Below are 14,810 nucleotides of genomic sequence, written 5' to 3' on the forward strand. Positions count from 1 at the left end.
GCTGCCCCAGCCGCCTGTTTCGTTTGGCTGCAGTATCGCCCTCTGCCCTGACCTAGTCACCACTAGCAAATCCTCCTCTGCTGCGCCAGTGTGCGAGACGCTGTGCTAGGCCCGCATGTGCAGTATTTCATCTCCTTCTTCCAGCAGCCCAGCAATTCAGGAGGTGCTATTTTGTCCTTGGTTCAGAGAAGATGACTCTGCAGCTGGAGGGCTAAGCAGCCCACCCAGGACACAGCCCAGAGTGGCATGGTCTGATCCGGGGTCTTGGCCTTTCCCCTGCAGGGAGAGGACTGAGACTTCCCTCGGTGCCTCTTGGAGGGATCCCTCTGCACTCCTGTTCCCTGGCACAGGCCCAGCCTCATCTCCAACCTGAGCTCCTCAGCTCCCCCAACTCTTCCTCCTCGTCACCCCGACCTCTTGCAGACTTCTCCATCAGTCAGAATTCTTCAGCTCACCTGGGACCCGCCTGGACCTGTCCCTCGGCTATTGGCAGCCATCTCCTTACCCTTCTGTCCCCCAAGCCCAGGCCTGCCCCCAAAGCCCCACCTGCTACTCTGCTCCAGCCTTTGCTTCAACCTCAGCCTTCCAGCCCTGGGGCCTCCACACTGAGCTGTCTCCCTGGACTTCATCTCTGGCTTTCCTGCTCAGTCTCACTCCGTACGCACTCCTGACTGTGCTGTCAATTAGGGCAGGCATTTTTATTCCTTTCAAACCTTGTTTGCCTGGATTCCAGACCCGTTCCGCCTGCTTCTGACGGGAGTTCCAGCCCCTAGCATTGCCTTAACCCCGATCAAGCAGCATGGTGAGGGCGTGAGCTCAGATGCCAGGCAGGGCTTTGAGCTGTGCTCTGCCGCTTCCTAGTTGAGAAGCTTTGGGTGTTACTCATCTTTTGTGTGCTTCAGTTTCTCCAGCGGTAAAGTGGGAATCACAGTAGCCCCTGACTCAGAGGGCTGCCAAGAGGACTGATGAGCATGTGGGACACACGCACATGGGGCCTGGGGACAGTGGGTGCTGCAGGGCGCTGGCCATTCCCCTTTCCACCCTCCACCTCCGCACCCCTGTTCTCTCTGCCGGCTCTGCTTTCTTGCCTGCTGACCCCTGCCTTGTGTAGCTATGACCCGCCACGACACGAACCAAATCCACTAATTACTCCGTGTACGCCATGCTTGCCAGCTGAAGACGTCTAGCTGGGGTCCCCATATTTTCCTGTTCAGTCACTAGTTTCTGAAATAACGCCTCCCTTCTCCTGGTCTCTGTCGCCCCCCTCCCCCCATCCCAGTACCCTCTCCTCTGACAATTCACAGCCTTCGTGTCTTGTGAACCCAGCCAGGGTGCAGCTCTCTACTGCAGAGGCCTCCCTCGATTAATCCCTCCTGATCCTCTCCTAGGCACGCCGTCCCTCAGCCCTCACAAATTCAGTTCACATTACAGCAGTGGTTCTCAGCTGGGGGTGATTTTGTGCCCCAGGGGACATCCGACAATGTGGGGAGATGATTTTTTTGTCACAGTTCTAGTGGGTAGAAGCAGGGATGCTGCTAAATACCCTGCAATACACAGGGTTGGGGGTGGGGGCCCACAACAAGGAATTATCTGGCCACACGGCATGGCCATAAACCCTGCATTACGATCATCTGTCCTTGTTGATGTTCTTCTGTTTAAAAAGAAGCTGTCAGGGGCTGCTGTTGTGTGTGCTAGCCCTGCAGCTGGAATTCTTTTGTTTCCTCTGTAGCACCTAAGACAATACCATGCCTAAGACGGATTAACTGATAATGATTAATTTTCTAAGTACACAGCTATCCAGGAACATTTTTCATTACATGTCTGGGACGTGTCATCCTACGATAAGAAATAGTCACATAAAGGTTTGAAAAGTCTGTGCTCTTTGAGAGAAAAATGGGGAATTCTCTTTGTAGTCACCAACCGAAAGTTTATTCAGCTACAGGACTGACGTGCCGCTTCAAGGAGGGCCTGGGGGGTCACAGCCTCATCAGCCAAGATCACGCAGACAAACCACTGGAGACCAGCTCCGTGTCTGTGTTCCTTTCCAGGAACATGAGCTTTTTGCTGGCATTCACAAAATTAATATTGTATATGATAGCAAAGCCTCGTCATCTGCATCTAAGAGAAACATGTCTTTTCTTTCCTAGATTGGAAGTGGCATTGAGGAAGGTGCATCCAAATGATGTAAAATCCACGTTGAGTCCTTAAGGGACAGCTGGAAAAGAGAGGGGCCCTAGGAGAGAATCCCTGGCAACCATCACAGGTCTGTCCAAGGTCTCTTTTAAAAACACGAGACCTGAATAGAGGAGAGAGAAGACCATAGCTCCACTCCCACCTTGGATGGCAGGATTGACGCACAGGTGTGCAGGCACCCATAACTTGGATGGGGGCTTATATAGAGCACAAGTAACTCAGCGTGTAACTGACCCTGCCCAAAAGTCAACAGCTGAGGCAAGCTGATGAGAGCCATAGGCATTCCTGTGTGATTCCTGATAGAGCTCTCTCTGCAGAGTATCACACCATCACAGTGATGATCAGAGAGGAACAGCCTCGTTCCAAATGCCCATGTGTTTTACTCGCTGCCTCAAAAAGCTTAGAATTGTTTTTTTTTTTTTTTTTTTTTTTTTTTGAGAAGGAGTGTCGCCCTCTCACCCAGGCCGGAGTGCAGTGGCACGATCTTGGCTCACTGCAACCTCCGCCTCCCAGGTTCAAGCAATTCTCCTGCCTCAGCCTCCAGAGTCTGGGACTAAGGTGTGCGCCCCCACACCCAGGTAATTTTTGTATTTTTAGTTGAGATGGGGTTTCACCATATTGGCCAGGCTGGTCTCGAACTTCTAACCTTGTGATCCGCCTACCTTGGACCTCTAAAGTGCTGGGATTACAGGCGTGAGCCACTGTGCCCAGCCTTAGAATTCTTTCAAATGATTGAAAATAAAATAAATAAGATGGATACATCTGAGAGATTTTAGTTAAGTCTTTACGCCCAATTCCTTGTCCTCTAAATCTGTGTGGTCCAGTGTGGGAGCTCCTAGTCCTGTGTACCTATCCTACAGAGCTCCTCAAGCGTGGCTAGTCTGAACTGAAACATTCTGGCTTAAGTGAAATATACTATTAAAATTAATTTCACCTGTTCCTTTTTTACTTTTTAAACATCACTACCAGAACACGTGCAGTCTCCCCTGCGGCTTGCCTTCCATTCCTAGTGGAGGTGCCACTCATCACCACACCAAGGGTGCTAGAGTTGCGTTTGTTAAAGGCAGAGAAGATTTTAACCTGCTTCTATTCTGTGGATTTCTACTGAATGTAAAGAACAACTAACCCATCCACTCAAGGACACTTGGACTTCAAGTTTCCCTCCTTAAAGGAAAATAAAGAGATTTTTTTTAAGTGTACACTCCAAATTGTGATGGTATGTCTCACAGCATTCATCCGCTTGGACTTCTGCTTCCTCCTAGAAAGTGTTATCTACAGTTTCCAAATAAATGCTGTTCACTTCTGTCCATCTATGTCAGCCAAGCTTTTCCTTCAGGAGCCTTTGAAGGTAAATCTGGACAGATGAAGATGGTGGGGAATTTCTTCCTCACCATACATGGTGGTGGGAAGAGCCCTCATGGGACAGTGCCACTGTCCTCCCGGAGGCACCCCCATCTGCCTTCCCTGTCCTCTCTCTAAGTACCCCTAACCTCTGAGTGCTGCCCCCATGTCAGACTTTCAACTACACGGTAGCCATACATTGTCTCATGTCTGCAGGCAATGATTCTTATCTCAGAACTTATCTACCAGAAACACAAAACAGTTAATGAAGCTCCCATCCTTACATGTAAGTTTTCCAGGGCACAGAGGGAAGGGAGATGCAGCTCCCCCAGAGCGGGCTGCCAGCTGCCCCCCACCCACAGCATACAGGTCTAAAGTAAAGAAGTGAGAAAGGTCACCAGGAGGGCAAAGGGTGAGTTGGTTTGATCATGACAGGGGTTCTGAGGGCGATCATTACAGCGGAGTCTCAGTGATATCACAGACATGCATGTGGACCCCAAAGAGGATACCTTGACAAAGTCCTACGTTCACAGAGTATGAGAACACGTGGATGACATGAGGGCCCCCATGATGAGGAAGAAAGATCCCATCCTTGCCAAACTCTAGTCCGGCATCTCTGAGGGCTCTTCCCAGCGAGACCCTGATATGGGGGCTTCTGTGTCTGTTTCTGCAATGCCTAATTTTAGCAAAAATCCTGCTGAGTCAGGTTAGCCAGAACGCTCACTCTCAATATCAGATCACCTTCACTACCTGATGGGGATCCTCATCCCCCACCATCCCCCAGGGAATCTCTGACCGCCCTGGCCTGCCTGCGGTGGAATCCAGTTAGGTTGGTTTAGCCAGACAACCCCTCACCCGTGAGGCTCCCTTTTCATTGGCTTCCATCCACTGCCCCCAACCCTGCTCCTTGGCTGTAAATTCCCACTGTTCCTTGCTGTATTTGGAGCGGAGCTCAAGGCCACTTCCCTATTGCAAACCCCACCATTGGTCCCTGTGACCTTGCATGGTCTCCCTGAATAAAGTCTGCCTTTGTGTTTTAACAAATGTCTGAATAATTTTAACAGTGAGGTGTGAGAGATGATCAGGGGCACTCTGAGCATGTTATTTGGCAGATGGCTCTAGGTTAGATGAGATTCCCAGTCTGGACTCCAGTCACCGAAACCTTGCAGATGTTTCTTAGGAGGCAGAGTGTGGAAGGCTCCTGGGGCCTCTCCCTGAGAGGCTCTGCAGGGAAGGCCTGGCTTCTGGGACGGCAGCCCCTGCTCTCCAAGTCCTCTCTCGGGCTCAGCGTGGCTGGGACTCTTTTCCATGCGGCTGCACCTGCTCAGCCTTCCCGGTCGGTCTCCTCCCAGCCAGGTCCCGCCACACCTCCTTGCCTTGGTCCACTTCCTCTGTCCTCAGTGAGTCCTTTGTTTCATTTTGTTCCGGAGCTGCCTTTCATGCTACCTCTGCCCTTGGAATAAAAATGCCTCCCACTTCCCGAACACAAACAGCCTGCCCACTCCCCAGATTAACGTCCTCCAGGGATTTTTCTCCTGAGCCCGCCTGGCCTCCTCTCCTCCTCATACCCAGCGCATCCACCGCAGAGGGCTGTTCCAGAGATCATTCTGCCCCACGTGCCGGCCGCCCTGCCAATGCTGGATGAAGGGTTTCATCTCTGGCTTCCTTCTAAAACCCAGTTGACTGACTCACTCCCTCACTCGAGAGAGCTACTGTTCCATCATCTTGCTTTATCCTCCCAAGGACGCCAGTTAAAGTACTAATGATAGTGATATTCCAGTGAGTCATTGAAATATCTTATTTTGTGGTACCTACAGTTTGCTTGTTGAATTTACGTGGGTGTGCATGGAGCTTTGCATTTTAAGATTATCAGAAGACGTCATTTCTTCTGTTTCAGCAGTGGAACTGTCGAAATAATCTTCTGAAGTATTTAGGTTCCCAGATTTTCACAATCAAGCAAAGGAGAAAGAGGGACTTGTTTCTAGAATCCTAGAACGATAATGCTGGAATGACTGTTTGCACTCAGTGGGTCTATTTTACAGACACTGAAATTAAGGTCCCGAGAAGTCAACACATTTCTCAGAGTCACACAGTAAGTTCATACGGTTATTTTAAACAAGTAACAGTAAGGAATAAGATGCCACTTATCTCACAGGCACTGCAGGGAGGGCGGTGATTAAACGGAATGCTCAGAGTAGAGGAATTAGTAGTTAGCCAAACTTTTGAAACTATGCCAGTCCTGGGAGTTTCCGTGGAGAGGAAGCGGAGGCTGTGCTGTAGAGGAAGTTCACTAGGTGGGATGCGGAAAGGCCCCAGTGCTGTGCTTCTCACCTTCAGGTGACTCACCTGTGGTCTTGTTGAAAGGCAGATTCTGATTTATCAGGTGAGGGAGGGCCCACGGGTCTGCATTTCTGTAAGCTCCTGGGTGACGCTGATGTTGCTCTTCCACGGACCTCACTTGAGTAGCAAGGATTTAGAGATTCCATTTCAGAAGCCAAAAAGACAAAGGAGAGCTATACAGAACTGGATCCCATACCAGGATCCCAGGCCTGTCACTGATTGGCTCTGTGTCAGTGGGTGGAGTGGCACCTGTCTCTGAGTCTCAGTTTACCCATCTGTAAACCAAGGGATTTGTCCAGGATGACCTCCATGACTGCTGAGGTCCTTTTAAGCTGGACTGTCCCATGAACTCAGAGCCCAGCAGCGGCCTCACCCCAGGAAGAAGGGAGGGGACACAGAAACCTGTCGTGGAGGATGACAGACCCATGCATCACCAGCTTTCTTGATACCCTTGGCTGGGCAAGTGTGGGCCTGGAATTTTCATTAACATGCTCCAGACCACACGCTCCTTGCTTTGATCACATTCTTGAACCATGCACGTGGTCCCAAGTTTTCCATCCTTTGATGCCACTTGGTCCTTTACTCCCCTATTCCGCAGCAACCTCTGTCTTTCCTGCCCTCAGGTGATCTTCTCCTCGCCCTGGTTATGCCATCACCCTTCCCTTTCCATGGCCCTGTATAGAAGAGCTGATTCTAATCACAGTACATTCTGGTTTTTAGCAGAGCATGTCAACATGTATGCCACCATCATCCTGCCGGCTTAACACAAACTCTGAAGTGACATTGGTGAAGTAAGAGAGAGACTTCCCCTTACCTGAAAGGATATCCTGGCATTAGGGAGGAGTTCATCAATTCTACAGAAGAGATTTCACATCTTTACATAGGTACACGCACTACACAAAGAACATTCAGGATGGAAAAGCTACAGTCTCAAGAATGCCCGTGTGGCACTGCGGTTTCTCTGGAGTGCCTGCTTGACGCCGCTGTCTCACCGGAGTGCCTATGTGATGTTGTGGTCTCTCTAGAATGCCCGTGTGAACTCAGGAATTCAGATTCCTAGGCTCAGTGCAGGCTGAGCACAAAAGTGTGATCTCATCAAGTTAAATAACCTCCCGCTCTCAATTTCTCTTCCTGTAAGGAGGAAAATGCCACTTTCTGCCCACAAAGCTCTCCAGAGGACCAAGAAGACAATTCTGCGATGGATGGCCCACCAGGAGAGAGGAGACACAGGATGGTTTTCTAGAGAGCTGTCATCCTAAGTCCCCACACCAATCAGCATATAGTAATGTTGCCAACTTCAAGATCAAGGAAATATGTTTGCATCAGAAACTGGCTTCAATTCCAACACATGGTACATTCCCACAAGTGTGGATTTCCAGAGGAAGAATAAATAACACAGGCTTCCTTGAATGTCCTGGATGAAAACCACACATCCTTCCAAATCCTGTAGAAAAACAACATCTCTGGACCCTTCCTTCCCTTAGAACTAGACCCGTCAAAATCTTGTGGTATTTCCCCAACACCATAATTTTGAGTTGTGACATCTGGTTTCCAGCTCTCCCAGGCTGGCGTTTCTGTTTAAAGGGACATCAGGATCTTGACATCCTGAGCTGACCCTGCACTTGTGAAGGAGCCTCGCTGCCCCACTTCCGGGCGCCTGTGCACTCTAGATGATTCTAGCACTTTCCCCAGACAAGGAATCTATGCTTTTTTCTAGGACGTCCTTTTCTTCAGAAGCCTTTATCTCTTCCAGAAGGTAAGTCAGACACGATGGGACTCCCCCACTCTCCCTAGCCTCAGACATCACGGAACATCTAGACATCAGTGAGAGTCCCACTGGAAAAAGGCCCCTGTATCTTCAAGAAGCTCCAAGAGGAGAGTTAGATTGTCTGGAAATTCCCTGAAGTTCCTCCTTCTCCACCCACTTGAGCCCAGGATTTGAGAACCAGGCCCGTGAGCCGCAGCATGCTGGGCATGGCTTTCTATTTCGAAGCTCAAGGCTGTGCTGGGGAGAGGGATACGGTCCATGGGAAGGGGACGTGCTACTCCTCCAGGGAGCCAGGCATCACTTGCTCAGGGCCTGGTCCCCAAGGCAGCAGGAGCTGGGCAGGACCGTGCGGTGGGTAAGAGCACAGTGTGATATCAGATGGACAGGCGTTGGACTCCCAGCTCTGGCTAAGTGACCTCTGGCAAACCCCTTTCCTCCCAAGCACGGGCATCATCACAGGTATAACAGGATATGGATGGTGGGCAAATGCCATGGTGTGGCTGCATCCCACATGGGGAGAGATGCTTCATCATCAACAGCCATGAACATTTTCTGGCCTGTCCATCAGGGCCCAGCAGACCAATCACACAGACGCATGGGAAAAGCCCAGGGACTGTTTCGTTTCTTGGGCACAGGTAAGTGCTTAAAGCTGGTGGTGGAGGAGAAAGTCCAAAGGCTACTGAGGTGGCATCACAGTGACCGCCTAGAACAGGGCAGGAAGCAGCGGGGAGGGAGCATGGGAGAGGCAGTGAGGATGCCCACCCTGGCAGGTGTGGCCTAGTCAGAGTGCATGGGAGGCTGAAAGGGCCACTGCAAATAAAAATTACACAAAGGGTGAATTGTGGTGACATTGGAGGTAAGTAGAAAGATGCAAATATGAGTCGGAGGAAATAGTCAAAAATGTCACCTTCTTTTTTTTTTTTGGTTTTGAGATGGAGTCTTACTCTATTGCTCAGGCTGGAGCACAGTGGCACAGTCTTGGCTCACTGCAGCCTCCATCTCCAGGGTTCAAGCAATTTTCCTGCCTCAGCCTCCTGAGTAGGTGAGGTCACAGGTGCCTGCCACCACGCCCAGCTAATTTTTTTTTTTTTTTTTTTTTTTGAGATAGAGTCTCACTCTGTTGCCAGGTGCCAGACTGGAATACAGTGGCGCGATCTCGGCTCACTGCAACCTCCGCCTCCCGGGTTCAAGCAATTCTCTTGCCTCAGCCTCCCCAGTAGCTGGGACTACAGGCACATGCCACCATGCCCAGCTAATTTTTGTATTTTTAGTAGAGACAGGGTTTCACCATGTTGGCCAGGATGGTCTCTATCTCTTGACCTCGTGATCCACCTGTCTTGGCCTCCCAAAGTGCTGGGACTACAGGTGTGAGCCACCGCACCTGGCCAGAAAATGTCAGCTTCTGAAAGGAAAACTGACAAAAAGCAATCAACTTAGCCACCCGTAACACCTGCTATTTTGAGCCTGCCACCTTTTTTTGGGGGGGAGGGGTATGTATTCAACAGTATGGACAACTAGTATACAGCACAGTGACCACACAGTATGTCAAGATTCAATCACAGATCAATTGCAGCCAATAGACTACTCGTTAGGTAAAAATCAATGAAATCATCACATTTAAAGCAATTTGATGGTGAATATTGACAACATAAAATGAAATTAATACTGCCCCCCAAAAAAAAAACCCAAACGAAAAAATTCCCCAAAATTGCATATGGTAAAAAAAACAAAATCACAGAAAAAATGGTCTTAGTAGAAATAATAGTTCTATAAAAAAATTCATAATGGCAACATTTGTAACACTGATCAGTGAAAAATCTTAGTTACAAATTTTATGCAGAGAAGAAATTACTCCAATAAAAAGAATTTTAGTGAAATAGAAATGTAAATGAAAAAAACTGGAAATAACTTGTGCAATAGGGAAAATTATGGTCTTAAATTAACTTAAATAGTCTTTTCCTGAGAAAGCATTTTCTCCAACAAAAATCCATTAGTGTCGTTAAAATTTCAATTAAAATTTTTCTACTCTTTTTCTTTTTTTTCTTTTTCTTTCTTTCTTTTTTTTTTTTNTTTTTGGAGACAGAGTTTCCCTCTTTGTTGCCCAGGCTGGAGAGCAATGGCATGCTCTCAGCTCACTGCAACCTCCGCCTCCTGGGTTCAAGAGATTCTCCTGTCTCAGCCTCCCAAGTAGCTGGGATTACAGGCATCTGCCACCACGCCTGGCTAATTTTTGTATTTTTAGTAGAGATGGGGTTTCACCATGCTGGCCAGGCTGGTCTCGAACTCCTGACCTCAGGTGATCTGCCCACCTTGGCCTCCGAGTGCTGGGATTAAAGGCATGTGCCACTGTGCCCAGTCAATGTTTCTACTCTTAAACGCAAAATTAAGATGTCTTGGGGCGGGGAGGAAGCCCAGCAAGTCAAATGAGTGGATCAAAACTTCCTGTGGTGGTGGAAGTCTTCCCAGGAGATGCTCTATCTAGGATGGGGTGGAACTGTGTTCATGACAAGTCCAGTCTTTCATAGGGTCAGGAAGTTGCTGTGCTGTGGTTTCTAAAAATCTCCTCCAGAGACTGTTTCAAGGATTAATTTAGGAAATAAAAGATAAGCTTTACTCTTAGTACTGGTGATTGGTTCTATGTACTATAGGAAAATTTATGGATGATGAGAATTTGACCAAAGACAGGGAGAAGGAAAGGGAGGGAGTGGAGGAGGAAGAACAGAAGGAGAGAAAACACACAAAACGCACACACGCACGCACACACACATGCACATACACATAAGGGCGCATCCACTCTGCCTGCGGAAGTGGCATTCTACGCTGTCAGCAACACATACAGGGTGGAGATAATCAGTCAACAGATTCTGCCACAATGCAGTGATTTTTTTTTTGTTTGTTTTTAGACAGTCTTGCTCTGTCGCCAGGCTGGAGTGCAGTGGTGTAATCTTTGTTTACTGTGACCTCCACCTCCTGGGTTCAAGCAATTCTCCTGCCTCAGCCTCCTGAGTAGCTGGGACTACACGTGTGTGCCACCATGCCTGGCTAACTTTTGGTATTTTTTTTTTTAGTAGTGATGGGGTTTCACCATATTGGCCAGGATGGTCTGGATCTCCTGACCTCATGATCCTCCTGCCTCGGCCTCCCAAAGTGCTGGGATTACAGATGTGAGCCACCGTACCCGGCCAGAAGTGAATTTTTAAAAGTCCACCAGCTTCTTTTGATCTGGTTCCACCCTTACCAAGCGAAGTCCATCATGTCTATGGTATCCGGGTTGCTGTAGAAGGAGGTGCCTTCTACATCACTAGCCTTGCCTGGGGAGCCAAATCCTCCCAGTTCCCATTTCAGCTCCTCGCGCCCTCTGCGCCACCTGAGTCTCAGCATCGATCGGGTCAGGACTGTGGAGGCCGGGAAGAGAGCACACCTGTGGGAATATGAAATCCTTTCCCCTATTTTGATCCCTGGAAAGTCTACCCCTAATCAAAATTAAATGCTTTGATCCTGCAATTTCTAGTACAGTACTTGTCATTTTGTTCTAGCCCCAAATCAGTTGCTTAGGATCAGATCATCCTTGGGTGAGCTGTAAAACCTGAGTTTCTGAAACTGAAGTTTCCAAGCAAGCCTCCAGTGACCCCAGCTTCCCTGGACCCCTGCTGCTATTCTTTGATGTCTTTTTAGCTGCAACCTAAGTCATCAGGACCATTTTTTCAGCAGAAAGAAGCGTAAGGCATTTCAAGAGCCTTGAAACAGACTCTGAAGCGCAGAGCCCTCCTCCCCACCTACTCCTCTCAGAAGTCTGAAGACAGGGGAAGCTGTTTAAATCCTTGGCAAATCTTCAATAAATTACTCAGATGGCTGATTCCAACAGGCCATTATGGGCTTCTATAAGTAAGAGATCTACAATGGATTATTAGAATGAATAACCCCAACAATAGAAAGTTTCCAAATCTATTTGTTCATTTTTCTTTCTTTAGTCAGATTACACAACATAAATGTGTTAAGATTTCATTGAAACAACCTTATTTTCCAAAGCCAAGTAGTATACGGGAGGACTCCTTATGAAGAATTAGATCAGTGATGGAAAAGACCCCAGGCTGTGGGTACCTGCGCCCTTTTCTCAGCCCGGAGGAGGTACAGCTAAGCTGGCAGGCAGCAGTCCCAAAGACATTGTAGCAGCGCTGCCATTTATTCCTGTCACGGTTCAGGAAGCTTTTTATGAGAACCTTCTCCATTTGTAGAAGGTAGAGAGAAAACCGCGTGGGAAATGAGAAGAATTAAACAAAACAAACAAAGGCCCTGTACTACACATCTACAATGTGCCAGGCCCTTTTCCTGTAATCGCTGATCCTGACAAGAACCTCAAAAGGTCCATGCCATTACTCCTGTTTCACAGATAAGAACACAGAGAGATAGGGTATAGATAACCGCACGGCTCATCAAAGTCACACGACTAGAGAAACGGCGAACCAGGATTCAAACCCACGTCTGAGTGTGTCCAAAGCCCTCTCCTTCCTCTTCTCCTTCTGCTTCTTCTACCCCAAATTCTTCCCTCTCCCTTCCCACTCTCCTCTTCCTTTTTCAAACATCTTTCTATAGATGTAATTTATATACCACAGCAGTCACCATGGAAAGTGTGCAATTCAGTGACTTGTAGTGAATTTATTGCATTGTGCAACCATCACCACGGCCTAATTTCACACCACGTTCATAATCCCAATTGCTCAGGTCACGTGCAGTCAACCTGCACCCTGACCCTCCCAGCCCCAGGAAATCACTAATCTCCTGTCTCTGAAGATTTGTCCTTTCTTGGACATTTTATACAAATGGAATCACACCGTACGTAGTCTTTTGTATCTGGCTTCCTTCCCTTAGCAAATGCCTCTAAGTTTCGTCCATGTTGTAGCCTGTATCAACATTTTTCTTCCTTCTTATTGCTTCATGGAATCCCACTGTGTGGATACCACATATTGATCATCAGTTCATCCTGTGATGGACATCTGGGTTGTTAGATATCATGCAGCTGTGAATATTCATATATGAGTCTTTGTGTGGACATATGTTTTTATATCTTGAATATATGCCTAGGAGTGGAATTGCTGCGTCATATAGTAATTGTGTTTAGCTTTTGGAGAATTTTGAGAAACTGCTTTCCAAAGCGGATGTACCATTTTATATTCCCACCAGTTCCTCCACATCCTCACCAGCATTTGTCATTGTCAGTCTTTTTGATTAGTGCCATCCTAGTGGGTATGAAGTGGCATCTCACTGTGCTTTTTTTTTTTTTTTTTTNATTTTATATTTGTGTTTATATATTTATTTAATATATTTATAAATTATTTATAAATATGTAGTTATATAATATATATTTATTATATATATTTATTTTTTTTTGAGACAGAGTGTTGCTCTTTTGCCCAGGCTGGAGTGCAATGGCATGATCTTGGCTCACTGCAACCTCCTCCTCCTGGGTTCAAGTGATTCTCCTGCCTCAGCCTCCCGGGTAGCTGAGACGACAGGCTTGCACTACCACACCCAGCCGATTTTTGTATTTAGTAGAGACAGAGTTTTGCCATGTTGGCCAGGCTGGTCTCAAGCTTCTGACCTCAAGTGATCCTCCTGCCTCGGCCTTCCAAAGCGCTGGGATCACAGGCGTGAGCCACTGCGCCCCGCCTTACCCACTTTGTAAGAAAGGTAGAAAGCCTGTTCCTAATCGTGCTGATTTTGCAGATGCACCCGCACTAAGCTGGAAACGGGGATCACGGCAGGAAGCTGCACCAGCCCCATCTGGGAGCTGGGCCCTTGCACTGAGAAGATTATCAAGTTACCTGTTCCAGTACTGTGGGCATAAACCACATAGTTCTGAAGGACACTAGCTTGACTTCCGTCTCTCTCCCCAGTGACGTGAGAAGCTGGAAAGAAAATGTTCTGAAACCTGGGCGCCTGGGTTCGAGGCTCTGGCTCTGCCACCTTCACCCATTTAAGCCCCTCTTGGGGGCTTGGTTTCCTTATTTGTAAAATGGGTATAATAATAAAGTTTTCCTTACAAGGTGGCTTAGATGTGAAAAAACACAGCGATGGCCATGGATGGGCCTGACAAACGATGAAAGTGCTATAGAATGTGGGTCTCAAAATTATGCACTAGCATGTCTGTCTTGGAATCCCACAATGCAGGGGCTAAGAAAGAGACTGTCCGCCCACTGCTGCTTCCTCCTCTCCCTCCTTCCTACCTCAGGACACAAGACAGCTGCAGTCTAGCAGACAGCACCACACACTCCACACACTCCCAGTTCACTGTTCCCTTCCCAGGCAGCAGGGATGAAGGATGAAGGCAGATGCCGAGAGAAGGGCAAAGCTGTGCTTTAGCGCTTGGGGAATGGGAGGACCAGAATAGGCACTTGTTAGCAAGATCCACAGCTCTGTCTCCTAACACTGTAGACAGGGCGCTCCCTCCAGCTTTAGTGGAGGCTGCAAAGGAAAGTCCATAGAATAGGAAGAATTCTGGGAGAGAAATGTCTCTGCCAAGTGTAAACGTATGTTCACACCAAGTCATCACAGCCCCTCTGCCGTGCTTGTGAAATTTACCAAAGCAGCACAGCAAAGCTACACGTTCACCATTACAAACTTTTAAGAGCAAAAAAAAAAAAAGGTCTCTTTTTAATTAAAAAAAAACTTTAAAACTTTGTTGTGTAAGGGATTAGGATCTGTTTTAATATCTTCAAAATGGATTGTAATAAACTTTTTAGTATGGGTTTTAATATCTAAGCAAAAATAAAGCTATTTATCTCAATACATATCACAGATACATGTTTATTATACCTAAATAAAGGAAATTCTCAATCCTAGGCTGGATAAACAAGAAAGCAGTCTAAGATGTAACTTTTCTAGATTTATATCATGGAAACTGGTCATACTCCAATGACTGCAAAAGAGAAAAAGGGTAGCAACCTACAACTCTAGATCTTTCGGGATGAATGCTGCTTAGTAGAACAGAAGTGAACACTTGGGTTTCAAAGAAACATCAGAAGCACAGCTCACAGGCGATGCTTAGCTCTTGTGGGCCAGCAGTCCTGCCTCCAGGGCACCTGTCCCTCCAGTCTTTCGTCCCACCTCCTCTGCAGGTCATTCTGCCCCCCTAGTGAACTAAGGAATTCTGACTTCCAGCGTCCTTCCT

The 14,810-nt window shown here is 47.7% G+C and overlaps 1 protein-coding gene across 4 annotated transcripts in view; it reads right to left on the reverse strand.

Moving 5' to 3' along the window:
* Positions 1–14,810, reverse strand: part of ZDHHC14 (zinc finger DHHC-type palmitoyltransferase 14) — a 305,991-nt gene that overhangs the window by 119,110 nt on the left and 172,071 nt on the right. The window lies entirely within an intron of this gene.

The sequence above is a fragment of the Cebus imitator genome, unplaced genomic scaffold, assembly GCF_001604975.1.
Source record: "Cebus imitator isolate Cc_AM_T3 unplaced genomic scaffold, Cebus_imitator-1.0 Scaffold6, whole genome shotgun sequence".
Classification (NCBI taxonomy): Eukaryota; Metazoa; Chordata; class Mammalia; order Primates; family Cebidae; genus Cebus; species Cebus imitator.